This window comes from Haliotis rubra, unplaced genomic scaffold, assembly GCF_003918875.1.
Source record: "Haliotis rubra isolate DU_JTF1 unplaced genomic scaffold, ASM391887v1 Scf332, whole genome shotgun sequence".
Lineage (NCBI taxonomy): Eukaryota > Metazoa > Mollusca > Gastropoda > Lepetellida > Haliotidae > Haliotis > Haliotis rubra.
Window position 1 is genome coordinate 1015837 of NW_025767005.1, and position 26908 is coordinate 1042744.

Below are 26908 nucleotides of genomic sequence, written 5' to 3' on the forward strand. Positions count from 1 at the left end.
ATTCACGTCACTTAAACATGTATTTATCAAAGTCGCCATAAGAGAACATTTAACAGTAAACTCATTTAGGAACTACGGAGAGCATCCCTCGCTTCGTCATGTCGATCTATCGATTGATGAAGCCAAGATCTATAAAGCAATACTCATTAGCATGAAAATCCTCGATACTGTTCAAGATCAACAGTTCAGCTTACCAGAACACTGCCTTTCAAAGACTTTAAGAATGCTGCCATTCAATTAAGCATTTACTCTTTAGATTTATTCATTTATAACTCATAGACTTGTTTCATGCATTTTGAACAATCGTATATTTTGCCCTTCCAAAATCAGTTTAGAATGTCTATTTGTTTACTTGTTTATTGATCAACATCGCACTCAGCAGCATTCTAGATAAACGGTCTGTAAATAATCGAGGCAGGTTAGTAGTATGGTGACAGCACATTTCCGAGGTGACATAACGTGACGCAACCTCGAAAATATACTGCCACACTGACGTCTCGTGACGTCACGACCTACACACGATGGTAGTGACGTCATTTTTTGACGCAACCTCGAAAATAAGCTGCCACACTGACGTCATACACGTATGACGTCACGACCTACAACGATGGTATTGACGTCACATGGCGTGGTCATTGAACCGTCGCAATGAGAGTGTAAAGCGTGTGACGTCACAAAAGTGGCGATGATCTGTGGTCATCAGGGGCGCGTTGTTCAGCACAAGTTTGCAAGCTTCGCTGCGCTACTCTGCGCTACGCTGCCTGCTTTCCCGCGCAACGGACTGCTGTGTGAGCGCTTCATTCAACATGGCGTCGTCCAATGTAAACACCTCACCGATCATAGCCACAATTTTGGCACACGAAGCTTCAGAAGACATTCCCTGCAATTATTTTGAAGAATATTCGCAACAACTCGTGAGAATAAACTATGCAAACCATCTCGAAAGCTTTTTACCCCTTTGTGACCAGAATGCGTCCAAAAGTCAACGATCTGTCAACATAAAGAATTACATTGCTGATGTCGTTAATAACTACGACGATGTTGCCTTCAGGTCACATTTCAGAATGGCTAGATCATCTGTAGAGGTATGAATATGCTTCAATTTAACTAATAAATAAATAATTCACGATAATAGTCATAAATAATTAGAGTGCTCCCGCTGTCTCGTCTCATCGCTGTTCGGTAACTCTCCACTGCTCATTGTATTTCATTAAAATCCGTCAACTGGCTAGCGACAAGTTATCGCCGGGTAGCAGTTATCGCCAATACATCGGTATCACATGTGTGCAGTTCCGGTCAGTTACAATTCTGGTATTTTTTCCCAGCGGTATTTGACAACTATACAGGACAGCAAAAGAAAATTCTTCATGGCATGTAACACAGAGAAAAGTTAAAAATAAAGTTATGAACGCTAACAAATTTTTAACTTAGTCGGGGGAATGTCCCATGACCTATATAATAGCAAATTCAAGTTCACAAGTCATTCCGTATCAATCTACTGTGAAAGAAACACTCAAATTGTCAAATTGTCACACAATCAATTATTCGGAGTTAATGTATGATATAAATTATAAATACATATTATTTCACGAATGGCATGAGAAATTCTGAATGGTGATAACTGTTACAGTTAGTTGTGAGAAAACATCTATTTATACTTCCATACTTTACTTCCGCTTTGTTATATAAAAACATGATCGGCGACAGTAAACAGACTGGACACATCTGTGAATAGCTAATAAAGTATCATGATTAATTTTTTTTCATTAATTTAACGAACGGCGGAGTAATTTTGTAAATACCACTAAAATATGGCGATAACTGTTTGCTAGCCAGTAGTCTTCAGCAGGATCTGAACATGTGGCCCCGGTGAATTGCACTACTCCCTCAATTTACATATGTGAAGTGTTCCCATACCTCAAGCACTGTACATTGTTGCACCATACTTTTTTCGATATAACAATGGAGACGTTTTGCGTCATTTATACATTGTATATATACTGTGATTGTCCTCCAAAAACAAATCCAAAAATTTATAGCCTCAATGTTAAGCCCCCCTCCCCAAGAAATAATAGATATGTAGAAAGGAAACCCTCCCGACCATTCCCTCCAGTACATGTGTACAAAATTGATCATCATTCATCCATATCCCCAAATTTATGTCTAAAGTAAGAGAACCCCCTGCATGTCGTGTACAAAATCATCAATGAGGACTCTCGCCCTCCATCACCAAATACAAGTGTACCAAATATTGGTGACCCCCGTCCCCCCTAGAACAAAATGACCCCACTCTTATAATCATGGATTCCCACCCACCCCACTAACCCCCAAGCCATAAATATGGAATGGTCACTAATTCAAATACTATGTTGTTTTAGGTGTTAATGGGACATATTGCTGGCAAGACTCCATGGCGGACAGTAACACTTCAAAAGAAAACTTTAGCTTCTTTGTGGACCATGGCAAATCAGGAGTCTTTTCGAGGTGTTGGGGACCGGTTTGGCATAGAGAGGGGTCAACTGCAGAGGATCTTCATAAGTTTCTGTGAGACTATCCTGGAGATAAGAGGTGAATATATATAATGGCCATCAAAGGAAGGTGCGATTGTAAATATTCAAGAATTTGAAGAAAGGTGGAGCTTTCCTCATACAGTTGGTGCTATTGATTGCACAGAGGTACCCATTAAACCACCTAATCAGAACAGAGACAGTTACATAAACAGAAAGGGTGTAGCTTCCATGAAGACTCAGGCCGTGTGTGATCACAAATTGCGTTTTATGGACGTTTACAGTGGCTGGGTTGGCTCTGTTCACGATGCCCGCATGTTCCGAAACAGCCCACTGGCTTTACATCTTGCTCGACCCGATTTCTTGCCACCAAACGCTCACATCATAGGTGATGGTGCTTATCCACTGCAGATCAGTCTAATGACCCCATTTAGGGATAATGGTCATTTAAGCGACTTACAAAAAAAGTACAACAGAATACACAGTTCAGCTCGAACAGAATGAAGAGAATGATACTGTTGCTGATATGGATAACGAGGAAGGTCAACATGCAGTTCTTGATGATGTAAGAAATGCAGCTGCTGCTGTTAAGCGTCAAAGGATTGCTAACATGTTGTGATTATCATTTAACACACATACCTTGCCTATCGACAGCATTATGAAAGCAGCAACAGCAAATGGAGAAGACTCAAGTATCACTCAAGTATTTGGACATGGACTTGATGGACAAGGTTCCCAATGTCATTGTAACAGCTTGTGTTCTACACAACTTGATTATCGACCTTGAACAAGTGGAATAAAATGATACTGTTGCTGATATGGATAACGAGGAAGGTCAACATGCAGTTCTTGATGATGTAAGAAATGCAGCTGCTGCTGTTAAGCGTCAAAGGATTGCTAACATGTTGTGATTATCATTTAACACACATACCTTGCCTATCGACAGCATTATGAATGATACTTCTGTGAATTATACAATTATTGAAATGAGAGCTCTTCAGCTGAATGTGTCAAGTTAATTCATGTATTGATACTGCTGCCCATACACTATCCAATCCACACTTGATGTAAATCAGTGTAAATGATAACTAAGATATATGTTATTGTAAATGCAATTTATTTCCTTTGTGGAAAATATAAATAAACATAATATCTTCAACAATAACAGCTGTTATGCAATGAAATAACATGATGACCATTGCAATAAACATTCCATTCATCACAAAACTCTCCTTTGTTCTTTCTCACTCTTAAGAGTGAATTCAAACATGTTAGCCACCATTGGTTCAAGTGGGAAAAAATGCAATGACAAAGTGAAAATTCTGCATGAAATGATAACTGTATATAAATGTACCAAACCCCTAACAGAGTTGAGGGCATCTACCTACATCCCCTGCAACATACTAGTACTGTGAATTTGTCGAAATACAACTGTTTCTGTCAATGGGAAATGAGAGGTAAGGAAGGTATTCAGTTATCATGATCTGCACCAGCATTTCCACTTGTGACAAACAGGTCATATGAGTTAATCATATTCCACATGACCAGACCTTCCAACTAGAGGTAGGCTTACTTAAACCAGTTTGAAAATTAACAGTTGAACACCGGTAACAAGTAACAAGAAATGGCACCCTTCAGGCTATAGACAAGCATTTTCACAACTAAACTGAACAGGTTAGAGAACAGGTTTGAAAACTGAATTGAAGTCCCAGTCATTACATAACAGATATATACTCTCTCAAGGCGATATGAGACTTGAAAAATTTGTCCGACATCATTCCATTAAAAAAAAAAAGAACTAAAACCAGTTCTTTTCCACAGAGCATTCAACCAAGCGCCTTAGAGCAAACCGTGCATTCAGGCGCTATACAAATTTAACATTATTATTATTAAAGTAAAATGTTGACCGATGTAGAAAAGTCGTGTTGGAAAAATATATGTCCGAAACACTAATTTTGCAGATGTTTTCCTTGATCATAATCAGTTACACAGAATAGTGGATAATATTTTGACTATCCTAATAATACTGATTATCCTAATAATACTGATTATCCTAATAATACTGATAATCCTTATTATGTGCATGTGACACTTATGACAATGAAATGCAAGAGAAACAATACATGAATAATGCAAGGCAAATTATTAGAGAAAGACATACCGCCGTTGACCTATCAGACACTGTAAAATCCATAACACATACACATTATCTCAGAAATAAAATATGAATACACAGCCAGCCATACACAACATACACACGTATAAATACACATCATACCATAACAGACCACCATACCATACACATTACACCATACCATACTACCATAGACATCATACCCACCATGTCATACCTACAAGCCCTACCCTACATACACTTACATACCTATACTATCAATCCATACACACACACACACACACACACACACACACACACATACATGCATACCCAAAGAAGTTTCCAATGAAATATGAAAACTGAAATACATTTCGTCCACAAGTACACACATATACTACCCATTAAAAGTTTAGACTAACTTAAAGCATTCACTATACGTTATGTGTATATATATTTGGTTACATGGAAGATGAATTACTCCACTTACTTGGGGGAACCAACTGCAAACCTGATGCAGATGAAATGCACGAGGATTATGTCTCAAATTGCTGTAAATATGAACATGTGAACAGCTGCATTTTGGTTTAAAGTTTTGAACTCATGACAAGAATCTTTTCAACCTTACGCATTTGTTTTACAATACATCAGCTGACTGAAAACAGGGGCTACATTTGCACTAATGAGTAAACTTTTTAAGGGTAGTGTACATATATACATGCTTGCATACATCCTACAGTGACATGCCAGTTCTGTGTCAAGAATTGTAAACTTCTGAAAATAAATGACATCTGTCCAATCTGATTTCTACAGGCAAGGTTGTATACAATAACAATACTTCACTCATTTCAGCACACTAATTACATGTAAATAATGTTCATGTTACTTTTATGAGCTAATCAAATCAGGCTAACCATACATACTAGTTACTTGTAGTATTATACATGGACGGAGAAGGTAATTAAACCACTCAGATCAATACTATATTGTTCAAAACAACTCATTTTCAGTTCTCTCAGTGTCCTTTCAAATAATTTACTGACTGATATTGAACTAATACCTATAAAAACAAATAGCCATTTTGACACATTTATGATCTGGACAGCGAATCTTTCAGGAGAGTTGCCAGATCTCTAAGGACACTATTCCTTTCTTCTTGCACTTGTATCGACCTCAATTGGATTTCCTGCATTCTCTGTAATTGTTGATCCATGTGCGTCCTGTCATTTTCCATGGCCCTTTCAAACCAGGCTGGTGCTTCAGGAGGTGTAGAAACTGTTGAAGTACGCCTCTTCTTGCTCTTTGGTGTGCGTTCATCAGCTGGTATTGTGGGTGCTGAAGATTGAGAAGAAGGCTGTTTGCTGGATTCTTGAGAGGGATCCAAACCAGTGGACTGTGGATCCTCCAGACAGCTGATGGTTGACACAGGTACCACTGCAGGATCTCCGGCCATAATGGACTGCATTCGATTGTAATATGCCCAGTCAGTTCTGCCATTTCCGGACTTCTTGTTTCTGTCACATATTCTCTTGTAGGTCTGCTTGAGATTACGAAGTTTCTTGTCACACATTTCACCACTGATGTGGTATCCATAACCAACCATTCCATTTGCAATGGTCCTCCAAACAGACGACCTGCTCACGGATGGGTTTGAGAACCTGTCCCTATTTTCTTCGTATAGGTCCAGCATCAAACGGATGGCTCTATCGTGCCAGTGAAACATACATTCTGTAAAATCAAAACAAAAGAGTTAACATCAAAAGGTAGTACATGTACCTCAAAGCGTAAACAATTAGGTCTGGAGAAATGAACTGAAAATTGATCTATTATAGCTTATTAAAAATGCAAAGACGGGGACAGGTGTGCAGTATTCAGTTCTCCATTTTACATAAATTTGCATTTGACATTGACTACACATCAAATGTACGTTACTTAATAACACACACACAAACAGTTACCCACATATGGTCTGGGAACATGTTGAGCTGTCACTGAGCAGATTTAATAGGTTTTATAAAACCTATATTAGTTATATAGGTTAGATAACCTAGTTATCCAACTTCCAAAGGCGATTATTATTTTTCAGAGATAAAAAGCTCTATCAACAATCAATTCAGCGAAAAGCAATGAATGAAAAGCATAGAAAATATATAACGAAATACCATGCTGGTTACTGGTTTTCTTCAAAGATTATGACGCTATTTCAACTGGATATGTAAACCTGTAATTAACATCTGAGCTGAGGAAGCATCTGTCCTGTTAGTCTGAATAAAGTTGGATATGAAGCCCCAAAACTTTGTCTCTCATGTTATATGGCAACTTTGGCGCACCTTGGTAGCTTACTAGCTCCATTTTAGTGGATGGCATACATTGCGTGTCAAGTTTTAAGCAACACACTATATGGTGCTAAAGCAGAGGCGTTAACACTTGTACAAATAGCACTATCTCCCTTTGGCTATAAATGGATATGATGAAATCTGTATGATTTCAGACAAAAGAACATAGTGTTTTTGAAGATTTGCCAAAAAAAACCATTATTGATTACAGTTAATATCTGCATCGTCAACTGCACCATTCTCTGTTTGCACTGAAGATGGACTTGAACTTATGGTTGGATCATCCTGTCCACTGACAACGGTAGTTAAACTTTCATGTACTGTGGGAATCTCTCTTGTGGTAGGAGTCTGGATGTTGTCTGGCCTTCCTGCTGTCGTGAAGACAGCATCATCATCACCTAGTGCATATGTCTGTTCACTGGGGGCGAGGGTGTTGTACACTCTGCTGAACATTTCTTGATCTAAACAGACACAAATGTCACATCTTACATAGAAGAATATATGTCGATTTCTTTAAGGGTCTAATGAATGAAGTATGAAGGATTAGAGCATCTGAAATGAATTTAACCAGGAGGTAAAAATACCTATATGTAAATATGTGTAAATGAGGCTTTAGACAGGTGAATGCTGGTGGAGTCTACTAATGCCTACAGTGAATAATGCCTACAGTGTTAAATAAACAACTTTACGCACCAGTGCTGCTGATTGCACCTGCCTTCAACCTTTCAATAAAGTGGCATGGTCCTATTTCAAAGTGCACTAATGCCTACAGTATATAGAAAACAGTAACTTTCTATGTTGAGAGACATTTTATTTGGTCATTCATATACATATGTACATTCATATACATATCTTTCACATTGTTGTCATATTTTTCTTAATTTTCTTAAACTTTATTCATATCTTCACATAGTAGTTTGTTTTGAGATAAATAAATTTACATAAATAAACATAATCATTTATTTGGATTAAAATGTAATTAAAACTTAATTTGATTCATGATTATATATACATATATACATCTTTCACACAGTCAACTACCACATTCATTAATAAAGTCATTGTGGTAACCAAAAGTAATTTACATGTATACACACAGTTTCACACATTCATCAACATAGTCATTTGGTTTTCAAGCTAGCTTGATCAAATATCCTGCAGCAGTCAGGAATTCCAGGGGTGTCTTGATACCAGATGTCAGCTGGGCCTTCAGACGAGTGAGTCTCTGGTCAATTTCTGTGTACGTCCTCTTGCGAGGTGGGGGAGTCCTCTTGCGAGGTGGGGGACGGGCGCCATGAGCCATCTGCACCAGCTTATTTCTCTCCGCTTTCTCCAGCTTCTGCAGAACCTTCACAAGAGCGAAAATGTTCGGGTGGGCTCTCTGGACGGTCTTGTTGAGATGCGAATGCCAACCCTCGAGATGATTGTTCGTCCTTGGGCCGCTGGTGTCGTGGTGATTCCATAGTCCGGCTCGGAACCGTGCATGGTCGTCTACCCAGGTGCTGGTGATGTAGTCCTGGAACTCATCCTTCTGTCCAATGGCAGGGGCGTCGTCCATGACCTCTATCCAGGCATTTTGTACCATGGCCACTGGGAGGAGGGGGAGTGCTGCTGCTCGTCGGACCCATCTGTGGACCTCAGGATCCTGCTGGTAGGCTTCGCTGAAGCCGAGGTTCTGTACTTTCCTCCAGAGAGCCTGGCTGTAGTGGAAATAGCATCCACGGACGTCGCAGTTGGGGAAGACGGTCTCAACAGCGTTGATGGCAGCGATTTCGAAATCCGTCTGGATGACATCAGGCTGAAGGGGCGATCCTGTTGTCTGCTGGATCTTGTCGTTCAGGAGACGTAGCAGGCGTTCATAGGTGCGGCGTTGACGATTCGGCAGTAGACAGAAGACCAACTGGGTCATCTTCCTCCGACTAGGCCATGGATGACGTACAGCTGATCCCAGAGAGGAGGACAGGAGTAGAAGGTGCCGTCCATGTAGAGGGTGTCCACTTCTTGCAGGAGGGTCAGGCGGTCACTTGTGGCGAAGCAGAGAATCTTGTCATCATCACCGTCATCAATGCAGAGGAAGGGCAGTCCATCTGTAGTCTCCTTTGAAGAAGTCGGGTAGATTCACCTCGCTGAGCGTCTGGGGAAGTGGCGGCATCATCTTCCGTCTCTGCTTGTAGAGTCCACTCTTCATAGAATGGAACGACTTGACTGTTGCTGCTTCACCTCGGTCAAGTCGGGAAATCTCCTCATCGTAGATCACCTGAACTGGCGTCGTCTCAGTCTGTACCCGCTGCCTCAGGGAACTGGCAATCTTCAGGGCTACCTGGTCTTCTTGTGGGTGGTTGTGTGGGGTCTGATTCCGAACAAACTGTCCGACTGTCGTACACTTGCCAAAGCAGCCACCTTGAACACACTTCCAGTGTACACACGTCTGTCGCCTGTTGTTGAGTCTGTAGCGGTATCCCTCCAAGAGTACCTGCTGTCCTCCTTTCTGTGATGTGAAGTATTCGACTTTCTTGGGATTTGCCATGATTTGCAATGAAGATTTGTATCACAAGCATTTTAAAGCAATACATTTCCTTCTCCCTTTAATAATCTCTCAATTAATTACTCTATTCTTCAATTTTAAAGCAATACATTTCCTTCTCCCTTTAATAATCTCTATTAATTACTTTACTCTTCAATTTCCTTCTCGTGTGAGAACTAAATGCGTATGGAATTATCAAAACATAAGCTAGCTAACGATTTAATACTCTTTGATCTTACTCTTTACTCTCCTTGCTGGCCTCCCCTAATCCCTTTGTAGGCAATAGTGCACACTAAGTGGAACAATCTACTTGTGTGCAGGTAAGCGTATCGCTGTCACTGCAAACGTTGTAGCTATTATTCCCTGTAGGCATTATTCACTGTAGGCATTAGTAGACCTAGACCTAACCACAATCTACAATCCTAGAATACATCAAAACTTTCTGTCAAATACGTAATGAAATGACAGTAAACATAAAAGAATGCTTTAGGGCTGAATCGATTATTTATCTACATCTATATCATGTTATTTATTTACATGCCAGTTAAAAATTGCAAAATATGCTATTGCAGATTTTAAAATAATCTTCATAACATTTGATTTTTTGACAGAGCTCATTATGCCACTTTTTCTCCACTTCGTCGTTTGTCCTGACACACCCTGGGAGAAAATGAAAAAAACATTTCATGAAACAATTGAGGAAACAAATACGAAATGAAATATTTTCATTTACATTAAATTCACAATGGTGCATTCATGATGTAATGGTATTGACAACCCAATTATGATATTAACAAAGGATCAGTCTGAAGGTATGATAAGGGCCCACTTGGCCCAATAATATTAGTCACATTTCAATAATATTAGTCACATTTCACAATATTAGTGCTATTTTTAACATACTAATTACTATTGTTAATATTAACATGCAAACAGATAAACCTTGACTCTGTGTATGCCTCTGGTTGGAATTGAACCAACTCCACATAATGGACTGCCATTCAAAAGCTTTAAGGGAGTCAAAATAATGAACAATAAATCATAGGGGTCAGTGTTTGATTAAATAAAATAATGGTACAAATGAGAAATATTTTGCAAACAAAACAAATGGGTCATTTCTTCATGAAAAGTACTGCAGTACAATAATGTGCGAGTTTTTCACACTGGGTAAAATAAAATGATGTGTGAGTCTTTCACACTGGGTAAAATAAAATGATGTGCGAGTCTTTCACACAGGGTAAAATAAAATGATAATGTGTGAGTCTTTCACACTTGGGTAAAATAAAATGATACACGTGTCAGTACTTCACACTTGGGTGAAATAGAATGTTTCATGTGTGATCCCTTCACATGAAAACCTACGATAGAAATATCTTACCTGCCTTGATGAATACCTGAATATCAACCTATATTTCTAAGATAAATTTAAAGAATTATCAACATGTCAAACCAACCATTACTGTTATCATTTTCATTCACACAAAAAATCTACATTTGACTAGATACAACAGAACTGGCCCAAATACTTTACTTTAATGTTATTTCAATGAACATACTAAACACGTTGGTTGTAGTATATTTGTAAGCTGTTACAACAGAAGATGTGTAACATTTGACTTCAGTATTTGTTACTTCAAGTGATTATATTCAGTTGATATGCACAAACAATATGTTTGAATGCATAAATCCAATATCACTCGTCAAAGTTTTGAGATGGGTGATAGAAAATAGCATATATGAACCATCTCTTGCACTAGATACAAAACGTACTTGCACTTACTTCAACGTTTAACTTCTTTACAAATAAATAAAAAATACATTAATTATTGTACGAGGCAAATACTTTACAGTTACATATACAAGGTGAAATTTTTTTAAAGTGCACTCAAAATTACGATCGTCACTTACCTGTGAAGGTGGCATTGATCTGCTTAGTGATATACGTCCAAATTTCCTTCCTTCGAGCAGATGTAACGCCCGGTCCAAACTTGCCGAGTAATACAGCCTTGTTTTCCTCAACAAGGGGGGTTAAGTACAACGTCTGTTCGGCCATCCAGTTGGGTTTTCTAGCACTTTTCTTCTCCATTCTCATTGTTGTCGTCTGCGTAACTTTTTTTCTATCTCCACGCGAGGAGTGTTCAACTATGCTATTAATAGATACGGGGATTGCCAACAATATGTTCCGTTTCCCCAAACCTATGCCTATCTTTAGACCTAACCCTAAACCTAAACATAACTTAAAGTTTGGACTTTTAGTCATTTTTGTGAGTTCTCTAGTAATTGTTGTGTATTCAAGTACATTCCATGAAACATCACAAAACTGACCCACCGGTTCAGGCGGATATTAAGTCATAGCATAAAGAACAGACATGGGTTCAATTACTTTAAATGTGATTAATTAAATTACATTTACTTTGATTTTCCTCAATGACAATAACAATTACACCTTGAATTAAAATGTAATTAATTAAATTACAATTACATATCTAGTGCAATTAATTAGATTACAAATTCCTTTTTTTTTAAAAACAACAAAAACAAAACACTTCTATATTCTTTTAATCAACAAGATATTAATAGATTTTGGTAAACAGTGGTCACTAAATCTAATTCCCAGTTTTGTCATCAAAAAGTGAAATGCAAAATTAGATTATATCTACAATGTACATTCTTTTATCAGATTTTTCTTTTGCATATTTCTTTGGGGTTATCAAATACACACCTCTATCATTACTTTTTGCAAAAAACACTTTTCCCACCACTGTTACCTTAGGATGGTATCATGACCATGGTACATTACAATATGAAATCTGCCGGTCTCTCTATCTGACATAATCCACATTAACATGCTAAAGGATTTTCATACTAAAGGATTTATGAAAATAGGACTACAGTTCAGCAAAATTTTGAATATCATATCCCACGGGGGTTTGACGGTTTGCATCCCGACCTTTCAGTTTTGTTAAAGAATTTAGTATATGTTAATTTTGAAACATTATTTGGGATGGGGGAACGAGAGGAACTCTTACCGGAAAGAAATCTATGTCTCGAAATCAAACTAAGGTGATCAAGCAAATGTCATGGAAGTGTTTTCGTCGTTTATTATGAATAGGTAAGTAAAAATGCCTATTATTAGTAGGTAACGACACCTAAACAAAGCATAACACATACTTACCTTCTTGTAGGCGTTTTGTCTGCTCCTCTGTGACCAGAAGGGACAAGTTTCCTCTGCGACCTTGCAAAATGACATGCCGTGACGCCATTTTAAATGTCGCTCGCTTACGCGGGAAGCACCTCTCCCAGTCGCTGCACGCCGAAGCGCTGCGATGCATGCAGCGAGGCGTTGTTCAGCCAATAGAAGCGCAGCGCTGCACAGCGTATCGGCTAAACAACGCGCCCCAGGTGTGTGCGTGTGCGCGTACGTGTATTGTGTGTGTGTGTGTGACATCTACTGATGACGTCATAAATGCACATTAGCGTGCCAATAACAAAAAGTGGCGACCATAAGAATCTGTCCGTCAATATTCCATACTGTGTAAAGGTTCTCAATTGCTCTCAGACGTAAAACAAATTCGTAACGTTTTATTGTCATGAGTTCCAAATCATAAATGCACCATTAGCAAAACTTTAAACCAATAATATGCATGATGAGTTTTCAGCAATTTGATGCAGGATCTGGGGAATGTCGTGCTGTCTATGTAAAGCTCTTCGATGTAACTACAATACTAGACCGTAAGACATACCTAGATGTGTAGTATATTTAATCACAAGGAGGCCACCCCGTGCTGTCTATGTAAAGCTCTCTACAATACAAGACGGTAAGACATACCTAGACATCTTAATCATTCTACATCTGAAACAAAAACAAGACGGTGAGACGGAGATATTCTACGGCAAAGCAGCAAGAGCAAAGCAGCAAGAGTAGTAGTGTTACGTTCTTTACCTTATATCGTAAACCCAATGCGGGAACGAATAAGAATTTTGAAGGAGGTCTGTAAATGTTGTGCTGCCAATGTAAAGCAATGTAAACAAGACACTCAAAAATAACACGCCCTCCAGTTTATGTAAAGCTCTCTACAATACAACACGGGAAGGCAGTTATATTCTACCAAATACAACAAAGAAGATGTTGAGTCGGGCAGTCTATGTAAAGCTCTCTACAATACTAGACTGCGCAAGCACCGTATCCTTCATTGTTTAAACCACTCCAAAATATACCCACGAGGCAGACAACGTCAACACTTTTATATAAAACACAACAGAGGCTAGTAAAAACAACATTTCACAAATTTTATTCGTAAATATGCACAACTACATTTCTACTCAAAACAGTTCTCATGTCAGTATCAAACCTGACGGGGCACGTGATTTTGAGAAATGCGCACGAAGGGTTGAACCTGTTGTGTTCAAAGTCTATATAGTCTTCTGCACACCATTTCCATAGTCGTAAACCACACCATGCACACACGACCGTGTCCGCAACGCCCGTATAAAAGAACCCTCTCCGGGCAAGCTGCCTTCCTTTTTGAACCATTTGTTCTGGCCAGTCCTGGAAAGAAGCCATCCTGATGTAGCCGCTGATCATTGTTTCATGGCAGTAAATCTGGCTTAAATCCGTCAACAGTTTCCTAGGTTCCCCCATGTGTCTCCGAGTGTACCCTACTGTCTTTCACCGTTTCTCCTCTACTCTCCCTGTCGTGAAACGGTAATTTTGAATCCGTTACCATGTTATCATCGCTGAAACGTGGAAGACCATATTTCCCGTCCACCGACAAGGTGTCTTTGTTTCCAGAGTCCAGTGATGTCAATACTTCTCCCTTCTTATCGCAGAAAAGTTTACAACTTTCTCCATCCCTCTGCTCATTATATGATTTGGGAACGTAGTAGCAGGACATCGTGGTACGGAGCAGTCAAAATATACAACCTCACTCTCGGGCAGACGGCTTCTAACTAGATACTGCGTGTCGATGCGCGTGATACTCTCGTCAGCATCAGCGGTTGCGTACGAAAAGAAAAGGGGGCGTGACCTAAGGGCGCCTCGTCCTGTCATTGGACACTAAGGGGTCCGCAAGCTACCAACGACAGGCTTTGTACACGAACTCTATTGTAGGAATAATGCAAACGACCGTATTTTGCCACAAAATCGTGAAATTCGGGCCATATTCGTGTGTAATCTATACCGTACGAGTCGTGTATGTGTAATCTACCGGGTGCCTCTACGCTTAAAGCGAGCAAGTGACTTCCAGGTTCGCTTTTTCTATCCGTGTGGCAAATAAACAGTACAGGATATTCAAGTCTCTTCACCCCATTACAATCTATTTTATTACCACACACCTCTTCAAAAGTATCTCTGCTACTAATACCGCCATAGTTGTTTTTAAGAAAAGGCTCATTACGTCCAAACCATTCCAAATCTCTTCCGTACAGCATTTTAGAAGGATATGTAACCCGTCCCTCGTCTATGTCAGTGTATAGTGGCATTTCTAAAGTAGTCAAATTCTATTACACTAACCAGCTCTCTATAACACACTAACGTCAGAGCTCGGGTCGTTGGCTGCGAAAATTTCAATTCTATGCCGACCTTACCAGAGCTCTTCGGATACACATGTGACATGTCAGCACCCAAATCGTGCGTTAAATCGAACACAAACAACGTAGTACCATCCAAAAACTCTTCTAGAGTCACTGTGTTTGTGGAATTTCTCCCTAAACCCCCTGTATTTCTAAGTAGCTCTAGGTATGTCTGATACATCCGTGTAGAGTCGGGTTCAAAATTGATGGTATGACATCTTTTGCCTACCTCCTGACCGTTTACTTTCACCGCTATTTTCGTCAATCCAAAAGGTCGGAAATTAAAGGATTTTTGTTCGAAACCCCCGCAAAGGATTCGTTGTCAACGAGACCGAGTACTATTCTTTTAGGAATGTGACCCATTATTAAATGTTCGGAATTATATTCTTTCAGGCCTTGGGGAATGTCGTGTGCCGTAGTTTTCACCTTGGCTATGTGGTATTTCACGGTACTACCGCGCGTCAAACCTCTAATATGGCTATCACTAATAGCTGGTGCTACGTTTACTTGTCTGACATGAAATTCGGCTGAGAGTTTATGGCAAGCATAACCGGGTATATGAGTACCTGCCTCGTCCGTAGTGGAGTGTAACATATGGAAGTTATTCGGGCTGCGTATCAACTCGATTTTTAAAGGTACCCCGTCTATGAGGTATCTATGCTGCATGAACAAATCAGAGTGTAATTTTCCAACGAGTTCTAGGGGCCTACTGGGCACACATTTTTGCCGTCGTTTCGCGAATGCGGGGTTGGATTCTTCTTGGCCTAGAGAAAAGTTATTAAAACACCCTGCCTTATCTTTACTGAAATTCTGTGCTACCAAACTGTTGACTATTGGCGATTTATTGCATCTCAGCAGTGTTTCTATATACGCTCTGTACGGGTATGTACCCAAACTGTCTGTTAATTCTAACTGATTAGAGCCCGCTATTACTCTTACCTCCCGAAATAGAGAATGTAGAGTATTTGTCACGGGGGCGCACACGTCTCTACGTCTAGTAACCATCACATTGTCAGCGACTGTAGCACTGCCATCCACCATCTTAAATTAGCATACAATTCTCAGGTAACATTCGGCCAAGTCTACGTTGCTGTTTATAGGGTTATTAATATCAAACCTTATAGTCCCGTCCAGCAGACCGAGACCCGTAACTGGGCTATATTTTGTCCAGTGTGAATCTGTCATCGAGGAAACCATCCCCGGTAATGAAAATAAATCCAGTTCACTTTTACCACATTGCGCGTGTTCCATATCCGTCAACATGGTGATGGAAGCTATGTGATATCTCTACTAGAATACCAAACACATTTTAGTTTTTCTCCTATGCCTCTTTCTGTTCAGGAGGGATCCAACAGCCAGAATTCTCTCTTTTAGCCGACGTATTTTTTTACGAGGTGTCTGAGTACCCGTGCTAATTAGTCTACGCTTACGGCTCGACGTCCCCGCTGGAAATGACTCAAAAATATCATTCATCGTGCTTTTAAGCGCCCTGCATACATGTACATATTGTGGAAAAGTTGTTCTTTGGAGAAATTGGAACAAGTGTCGGCTACGGGAGTCGTTCTGGGGTCGAGTACGCATACACGGTGTCGCCCCCTGTCTCGGGCACTACGGTTATGAAACCCAACATGGAACCCAAGTAAGCAGACACGTCGAATCTAGGACCACATTTACCTAAAACATGTCTCACCTCTTCAACATCGACCCCCTCGAAATCGCTTTCCACAAAACCCGAGGTCATGTAGACTAAATCGTTTCGGGAGTACAAATATTTACTGGTCTCTTTAGGCGTTATCAATTCTACATCGATTTCCACACCGCCCCCCTGCTTTACTATGTTTATGATATTCTTCACACCACGCTTGCAACCGTGCGTTGATGGAACTATTCATGGTATCTAAGAGTCTCGCAACCATATAATTCCTTTGCGGTAGCATTATCTGCCCCAGAAATTTGGTTTCTAAACCGCATTTATCCTTTCTCACCACATCCCTCTTATACACTCTCTCACGCACGCGGACAGTGATATACGCGCTGAAAGCCTTATGAGGATCGGGTAAATTGTGCCATGTCACGGGTATCTGTACAGTACTAACACCCACTCTCCAATTATTCTTTCTGTCTACTTTCAGGGGGGTATGGTAAATCTATGGTGTACGTGTGCTGTACATTATCCGGTCGAGTTTCGGGACTGGCATCGCTAGGTAGGGTAAGGTAAAAATCTGTCGCTTTCGTACCATTATTCATAATGCGTGGTTCTTCCGTACGCTGACGTTTGGTGACAGATGAGGGTTGTTGCTGTTACGACTTCTCAAAACGCCGGGAGGGGTATGAACCATGCACGTAGACAGCGATACTTTCAGTAATTCAAACAACGGTTCTTCCACCTTCTTTATATACCACATCGGACGGTGTGGTACCTTTCAGCAACATGTAGGATACGATCAGTACGCATAGCAGGATGGTATGTAGTGGTAGCTTCCTCATACACGTCAACCCCCTTTTTGAGGAAATCCCTACCATCTGACTTTCTGGTAGCCATTGGTCGAATTCTTTGCTCGGGTATCCCTTCCATCGAACTAGTATTTCTCTTTTACCCGTAGCCTTATTGACCCTTCTCTTCAACACTTTATCTACTTCGTACACCTCCGGCTCCGACACAACTTGTAACTCATCCTGGTAAAATGTTCCTTTTATAGCGTTTCTATTGTAGTCGCGTATTTTATAGACAGACGGTTTCCTATATCTAACTTTGTTGACCACGTAAAATATTTCCCTGGTCCAATTGACCCCGTAACATTTAGCAAAATTCCCTTTCCTCGTCGAAATATTGACTGGTGTATCTGGCAATAAGTATTTCTCGCGTTTTGTGGAATTTAACGTTTTGCGAGGGGGATCTTTTGACTGTGTTTGCTGTCTGTGCGTGTGGTTACATACCACTATCTCATCGAGAATAGTTATCACGTCGCTAGGTTTACGTCCTATGGAAGTGTGGTATGCGTTATTGTAGGCTTTCAATATGTTAGCCAATACCCAGACATACCGAGGTTGAGACACAGTGGTGAAGTATCTCCATATGCGGGTCTTTAGAGTTCTCTAAAATCTTTCCACGACGGAACATTTCACGTCATCGCTCTGACTAGTATAAAAACATTTCCCCAGAACGTTCCTAACATAATGCTTAAAACAACTGTTGACAAATTCGCTACCTTTATTGGTCGTTAAGCTATGGAAAATACGAAGCTTAGCACGGGTCAGTATTCTTTTGAAACCGTCGGTCACCGTTTAAGCCTTTTTATGCTTGAGCGGTTTGACAAACGCGTATCTACTGAAAACGTCTATAACGCATAATATAAATTTGTAACCATCATTGACTTTGCTAATATGCGACACGTCCGAAAAATCAGCCTGCCACAACTGGTCCTTTCTACATATGGTAGCGGAATAGGGTGTTCAAGGAAAGCGCTTGGTGGGGCGGGACCTATGTAGACTGTAAGTGGGCTGTCTCTTTAACCAAGCCGTTACCCGAGCAGGGGTAGGTTTGACAGAACCCTTTCGTTCCCTAGCCTCCGATAATTTTCTCAAGAGACCAACCCGTGAATCAGAACCCCTCGATACGTCATAATAAGTGCGTTTCTACCATTTCAGCCAGTAAGGCTAAATAGCTTTTCCAACTATTGTCGATAATTGTCGACCCACCTTGTCGCCATTTCTTTTCCCTCCCTCCGGCATTGTCCGAGCTCCAGCCTTCCTCATTACTCCGTTTCTTCTTCCCTCGCGACTTCCTAGGAGTGTCGCCCCCATCGATGTATAACCTGTTTTTAATAGAGACAGTGTTCACGCCAGAGTCTGTCATTCTCGACGACAGGAAAGCAGCTACCTCGTTGTATTTACTGCCCCTCTATTTCGTCAGCTCATTTAATATGTCGCGCAAGGTCGCCGGTCCCAGAGACGAACCCCTATAGCTCAAAGTTCCTTCGTCCGACACCCCCAAGTCTGGATTGTTTTTAATAAAGTCGGTAATATCTTTAGCATCTCGACTGTACGTTTTAAGTAAATCGGTCCAAACCTTAGAAAGCGTGGCATGTAAACCCGAGGTTTTTACTCCCGGTGTCGCCACGGGAGCTACAGTCGTTGCCACGCTAGTGCCGTTGTCGTTTAATGGCTTCCGGGGAAAATGCGTATCATCTCGACTCCTGTTTAGCCCTTCCACACGCCGGGCTCTCGACTGTAAATCTAAGGCATCTTCCAATAGGGCGTTATAGCGCAACATTTTCTCGTGTAGTTTAACCGGTACAGATGACGTCCTATTCGCAACATCCCCTACTCGCGGCTCGTCGTCATACACAACATTTCTCATTTCGTCTAAATTGTCTCGCCTTTCTTTTGTTAAAAGAGCATTCCCTTGGAGAGGAGAGTATCTTGCCCGAGACCCCGACCATTCGTCGAGAGAGGACTGTACGAGTCGGGAATACGCTGCCTGAGGTAGCACGACCATCTTAGTAAAGGAGGACATCGCGTGGTTATTTGGAGCCCGTAATAGACCCTACCATGCTCGATACGAGGTTTGTTATGACCGGAGCTAAAAGGGGCAACAACAAGGGTAATATACCACCCCTTTACGCCAATATTTTCCTCTTGCCAGCATGCGAAACTCTGTGTCTCTGGCATATGGTATGAGGAGCTCTTTTCTTGCGATTTAACCTGTGTCTCTGATCATCGGTCATAGGTAAATTGCCGGAATACACATTAACGGCTGTCTCGCTAAAAGCGTCTATCACTTCTTTGGGTAAACAATTAACGAGGTGGCGTCTGACAGCAGTTGGGGCCCTACATAGATAGTGTATAATGTCCGCGTTGGCTTTAACCCTGTTGACCGGCTCACCTTTAGCGATACCTTTTCTCTTACTAGGCGGTGTTCTCTTCCGCACGCCACTGCGCGAGGTCGACTTATTCGAGTGTAATTTACCATTAGAATGACACATATTTTCGGTGAATTCACTCGTGTCAGAGGAGAGGTGTCGCTCTACACCGAGGGTATACAATAAAATGACGACTAAAACACACGATCTTTGTATTTATGGTTATTTATTTCATTTCCAGAACAATCTTACCAGAATTATCTGACCTCTGCTGATGTTATGGCGGCGCCCACCACCCTCGTCGCCCGGGGCAAACGCGACACGAGGGAATCCTCCGCTGTATACGTCGTCCTCGGCATCATCACTGCTGCTGCTGCTACCGCTGTTGTCGTTATACACAGCTACATCGTCCCGCCAATGCAACAACGTGTCGCTGTCCCCAAACGAAGAAGAGCTCGTGGTGGTAGACGTCGTCGTATCGTCTATACTAGTACTACAGTCATCGCTGTAGTCAAATGACGTCGAAGAAGAGTCGTCGTCATAGCTGCTGCTGCTTCTACTACTATTGCTATCCTGGTCTTCGTCGGTCGTGGTCCGAGTTGCAGCTTCCCACGATCGTCGTCTGCTCAGCATTTCATTCCCCGATACACAACTCTGAGCATTATGGCAATCCATGCTATTAACTTTTGCTTAGGTCGGTACACGTCAATTTCTCCGTGTTCTCTGTTAAACTGGTTCCCACGCACACTAAACTCGTCGGGCGTATTCGGCGTTAAATCTAGCAGTATGTAAGAGTGCGGTTGTGATGTAGCTTGGGCGTAAGCGTCTCTTATAAAGCCCGACTGACCCCCGGAAATATTTGCCTAGCTAAATGTTCTATCTGGCTTCTATCCCTGGGATTCTTGTACACAACAATGTGCGTACAATTTAAACTGATCGTTCTATGGAACATATTCTGTTGTAAGTATAGAATGTTGGTCTGTCTCTGATGTGATCTCTTAACAAACCATCTAAGCAAATCTTGCTCGTCCTCCTTGGTCAAATCGCCTGCCGCATCGTCGACGACTAACCAGTTATACTTGGAAGCGTCAACGTAGCCTTCTACGTCGTCACTAATCTCCCCTGATGCAGATGGCTTTTATAGCGTCGTATACGGGTGGCGTTTCACTGTAGACCCAAACTATAACGTCTGGTAATTATTGTAGTAAGGGCCACGGACCATCTATATCGTTTTTAGCATGTGCTTCACGAAAGTGGTTTTACCCGCACCGCTAGGACCTCCTATTAAGAGTCTGAATATCTTAGGGAATTGGAAATGAATTCTGTCGACTAGGCGTTCCTGTCCATCAGCGTGATAGTCGGGAGGTGTTGACAACGCTATGGACAGTCTCTATGCGAGTGTATATAAAGGGGGTAAGAGTGTCCAGGGGGGCGAGGTATAAGTAGAGGAGGAATACGCTTATGACGTATTTGTGTTGCGTGCGCGTGTATGTGTTGGAAATGTCGAATACCCCCGAGGAGGACTGTCTTTATTTGAAAATGGAAACCATGAGTAGAAAGGAGAAAGAGACACGTGTGTATCAAAGCATACACGTTTGACGGTGCTCGAGTACTGGTAACTGTAACTATCGCGTGCTGCACGCTGACCGTCATAGCTTTACCACTCCACTCATACGGAACAACCCCCCTCGGATCATTTGTCGACGGAACAGGCATGAATCTAACGGAGTGTACGCTCAATCAGCTACGCCTTTCGACAACAAAACTTGTTTCCGTTTGTTTGAAAGAAAATTTACCCGTGGTAGATATCAGGCAATTTATAGCTGGCAAAGAGACAATTTTAGGTATATCTATTTCCACGGAGGAATGGTGTAAATTAACTGCTAACATTGCGTGTATAAATAATCTTATCAAAGCGTTACCGTAGAACGGCTGCAGCGTCTTTGTTAAAACACGCATTACTGTTTTGGTTTTCTAGTGTCCATAGATCTTACTACTAAAAACAAAAAATGTAGGGCGAACGGATAACCACACTAAAGGTATGACACACTGTTCCAAAATTACGACACGCTATTCTAAAAGTGTCACACGTCGTTCCCAATGTACGACTAACTGTTACAAAAGTATGACACATTGTTGCAAAAGTATGACACACTGTTCTAATAATTACACACACTGTTCCAAAAGTATGACAGACCCTCCCAAAACCATGTCATTAGTCGCGGACCCGTTCCATAGATTTTACTACTAAAAAGTAAGTGGAGAACGTATAATCACACCAAAGGTATGACACACTGTTCCAAAATTACGACACGTTATTCTAAAAGTATCAGTCGTCATTCCCAATGTACGACTAACTGTTCTAAAAGTATGACGGGGTAGTTCTAAACCTGTGACAACCATGCCCCCTTTCCAATCCAGACCTCGACATACCTTGCTGGGGTGCGAGAATAACGACAGAAATAGCGGAATATACATTTTCAACGGAACACACGATCGGTTCGTTTATTTTTAAAAAAAATATTATTATCATCATCGTTGTTATAATCATCATATCGACACGCCAAGAGGGGCGTGCGCTTGTTCAGGCTCTAGTGTTGCAGCCTGCTGTACTGCCTAATAGCTCGGCTAAGAGCTTCTCCAAATCGATGTCTAGCTCGACGTTGGTTTCTCCTTCCCTCGGGTGTTGTATGCCGCCGAAAGGCTCGTCCTCGGTGTCACGAGTAGACAGTAATGCAGTAGGGTTTTTCTTCTTGTTCTTTTGTTTCTTCTTCTTCGTCGTTACGTCGTCATCACCCTCGTCGAGTTTTCTCTTGTGGCATGCTGTTGACGTGGTCGGTTTCTTCGGCGGGTGGTTCGTGGTTGTCTGGTCTGTCGTCGTTGTTGTCGCCATGAGTGGTGTTTTGTGGTGGTCGGTGGTGCTGCTGCCATTGTTGGTCGTGCTCGGTTGTCCCGGGAGGTCTGCGTCGTTGTCGTTGTCGTCGTTGTTGTTGTTGGTGGTGGTGGTGGTGGTGCGGTCTCTTTTTCTTCGCTGAAGTGACAGACTGGAGGATTGTATGCTGAGATGGAGAGCCACCATGATGTGTGACAGGGCATTCGTCAGAGTGTAGTTGATTTGAAACACGTCGTTCTTACACATGTGGTCGTTCGACTGTTGAGAGGGAGAGATGGGTGGTCCTGAAAAGGACCGTTGGGTGGTGTGGGGTGGACTCACAGGTGTAGTGTGCACTGACACTGGTGAATTGTCATCCTTCGCCTGATATGACACTTACAACCATGTGTCAAGCGTCGCATGTATGTGTCCTTCAGTATGGTACAACAATATGCACACTGAAATGTACCATTATAATCTATAGTCCCGTTTGCATACACGGGTAGACACCCCCGACATTGGTGACATTGCCATGCACGACACGCCATTGATTGAGATGGTGATGGTGGCGATGGAGCTGATGCTTCCAATGACTTCAGCTCTAAGTCCCAGCTCTCTTCCGCATTGACAGTAGTGACTCCACTCTTGTGATGATGATGCCATCGAGAATAATTCTGCCTCGTAGTTTTCCATCCTGTCAGTTGTAACACCGCCCCTGTCCCTTCCCCAATATATAGCAGGGCTCAGCCATTCAAAGGACATAACGTCATCATCTCATGCGCGAGCATGGCGTTGTTGAAATATGACGAGAGTTAATACAAATTTACCAATGTGTCATTGTTTGTGACGTCATAAGGGGAGTGAGGTCCTGTCGGAGGGGTCATGACCGTTGCGAGGTCATGAATTACAACTGTCTCTCGCACCTCTAAATTTTGTGTTTCAGTGAGTCTTTCTTAAACGATATCATTCAATTCTTATCTAATTTAAACAGATTTCGAAACGTTCGATATTCATGTTGCACGTTTTCTGCAGATGTATCGACAGTAAAGTGCGGGGAAAAGTATAACCCCTACCAAAGGTATGACGCAGTGTCCCAAACGTACGACAATTCGTTCCAGAAGTATGACAGATACTCCCAAAAGTGAAACTGTAGCCTCGTACTATGCTCACAGATTTTACTACTAAAATGACGGGAGAATGTATAACCACGCCCAAAGTATGACATGTTGTTCCAAAAGTATGACAAACCCTTATGAAAATATGATAAACTGTTTTCAAAGTATGACACACCGTATCAAAAGTATGGTAGGCCGTTCCAAAAGTATCACCGGCCCTTATAAAAATACGATACATTGTTTTCAAAGTATAACACACTACACCTAAGCCGGGTTTACCTACCTTTCTTAGCGTGCCCGATGCTAGACATGAGGTCAAGATGTTCCACTCCCGATGGTTACACAGCCATACATTTCTAGGGACGATATGGTGAAACATTACAGTAAAGAGAATATGGTTACAAACGATTCCATGGTTTGTATGTGGAAAGGGCTTACTCGAAGAAGAAGTGTTTATGAAGAAGAAAAGTGGTATATTAAAGTGTCGCATGTTGTGGTTGACACTAGTGCGCTATAGAGAGTTGGACAGTATAATAGAATGTGATCATTTTAGCTATGCTGCTATACACTCAAGCAGATAACAGGCAGATTACCTCTCCATCTGAAATACTGTACGGGCGAGATTTGCAATGGCTTGGAAATAATTACCCTTTTCTTAAAACCATCTATGGCGGCATCAGAGCAGGGATACTTTGTAGCAGGTGTGTGGAAATAAAATAACTAGTATGTCAGTTAGCGGCACATGACACCTTTTCAAATGGTACTGACCGTGAGACAGGTTGTTACCTTCCATAGAACCACTGAGTTGTGTAAAATGCCTAAATTAAACTTTACTCTCTGCTATCTCGTGACACGACAGCTCTTTTCAATCATGCTCGGGATGTTCTAGAAGAGACACGTCCGTATTTCTCACTAACTCGTATACCGGGTCTTCCTCGTCAACCGTGAGGAGAATGTCGTCGTTGTGCGCCATTTTGTGATAAGCGGGAGAGAGAGAGAAGTCTATTCACTTTACGACCGTAGTTGAAAGGATTATAGCTTCAACGCACACAATGGAAGACATCGACAGAGAGAAATGGTGTATAAGATAGTAGATGTAATTTTCGCGACATTACGCGAGTTATTGGGGAAAACTTGCGAGACGACGGCGTTGACACTCACGGTTGTGTATTAGGGGACGGTTAGAGCAATTGATCCTATTGACGATGTACGTAGGGGATATTTTCTATGTGAAGGAAAAGGTGTAGAGGCGATGGCGTTGACACACACGGTGGTTGAAACGATTGTGTAATAAGGGATGTTTAGACCTAGTAGCAACAATATACAATCAGCCGTGGACATATGGCGTGTAAGATAATAGAGACGATTTTCGTCTTTCAACTGCGCGTACCGAGCGTACATTGTGACGGCTATGGCTAGAATGAGGACACGTCCAATTACCCTTCAGGACCATGGGGTGCATATGAGCACTCGGTTGACCACTCTCAAACCATACTGTCAACAGCTCACCGTACAGCTTGGACGTGATGAGCCTTTTCTTAAAAACAACTAAGGCGGTATAAGTAGCAGAGATACTTTGGTGGAGGTGTGTGGTAATAAAATAGACTGTAGTGGGGTGAAGAGACTTGAATATCCTATACTGTTTATTTGCAACACGGATAGAAAAAGCGAACCTGGAAGTCACTTGCTCGCTTTAAGCGTAGAGGCACCTGGTAGATTACACATACACAACTCGTACAGTATAGATTACACACGAATATGGCCCAAATTTCACGATTTTGTGGCAAAATACGGTCGTTTGCATTATTCCTACAATAGAGTTTGTGTACAAAGCCTGTCGTTGGTAGCTTGCGGTCACCATTGTTTATATTTCGTCAGTTGGCGATCTCGATGTATTTCTAATGATGATATGGTTAGGCATTTAAGTAAAAGTAATACGCTTGCAAACGATTCCATGGTTTTCAGATGGTGTGATAATGCCATGAAGAGTATACTCAAGAACTTTCAAAATAAGAGCAAGGGTTTTTGACGAGGGAAAAATACGGTTAGTGATAAAGCTGTAGGAATGTTTACGCTGTTTCCCCCGCCGCCGTCTCGAGGCAAATCGATTTTACTAGCCAACCATACAAAGAGGTGTTAATGGCGGCTTTTAGCGCTTATGCAGCGAGGTACCCACGGCAATAACGCCTGTGTTTGATGTAATAGGTATAATTATATCCAAGATCGGGATTTGACCCCTTAGTGTCCAATGACAGGACGAGGCGCCCTTACGTCACGCCCCCTTTTCTTTTCGTACGTAACCGCTGATGACCAGAGTATGTCAGTGGGAAATATGGTCTCCCACGTTTCAACGACGCTAACGTGGTAAAGGATTCTAAATTACCGTTTCACGACAGGGAGAGTAGAGGAGAAACGGCGAAAGACAGTTGCGGGTACTCTCGGAGACACATGGGGGAACCTAGGAAACTGTTGACGGATTTAAGCCAGAACTACTACCCCGAATCAATAATCAGCGGCTATGCCAGGATGGCTTCTTTCCGGGACTGGCCTGAACAACTGGTTCAAAAGGGAAGTCAGTTAGCCCGGAGAGGGTTCTTTTATACGGGCGTTGCGGACAAGGTCGTGTGTGCATGGTGTGGTTTAAGACTGTGGAAATGGTGTGCAGAAGACGATATAGACTTCGAACACAACAGGTTCAACCCTTCGTGCGCATTCCGCGGGAGACACTGAGTGATCCGCCATGGGACGAGAGGCGAAGTGAACTCGTCTGTGAAGGCAATGGTAGGTGCTGTTCGTATTTGTTTTTAACATTGCAACATAAAAACTATTCTTTCCAAAGAAAGCAAACTACTGCTTATTCAATGCAATAAGGAAATGCCTCAGAGCTTGGTTTTTATAAGCCCACCTACACACGACCGGAAGCAGCCTATTGTTTGGTGTGCCGTGGTACTGTACCCCCTTGGCAACATTATAATGGAATCGTCTGACCTACTTATTTTTTTGGAAGT

At 41.7% G+C, this 26908-nt stretch overlaps 2 long non-coding RNA genes across 2 annotated transcripts; one reads left to right on the forward strand and one right to left on the reverse strand.

Moving 5' to 3' along the window:
- LOC124284280 lies at positions 1–26908 on the reverse strand. The gene is made up of 3 exons (XR_006900517.1): positions 26810–26908; positions 9683–9687; positions 1–10 (listed from the first exon to the last, which is right to left on the reverse strand). It is a non-coding gene; the product is annotated as an uncharacterized LOC124284280 (long non-coding RNA).
- On the forward strand, positions 7397–26908 carry LOC124284279. Its single transcript, XR_006900516.1, has 2 exons — positions 7397–7433; positions 26823–26908. It is a non-coding gene; the product is annotated as an uncharacterized LOC124284279 (long non-coding RNA).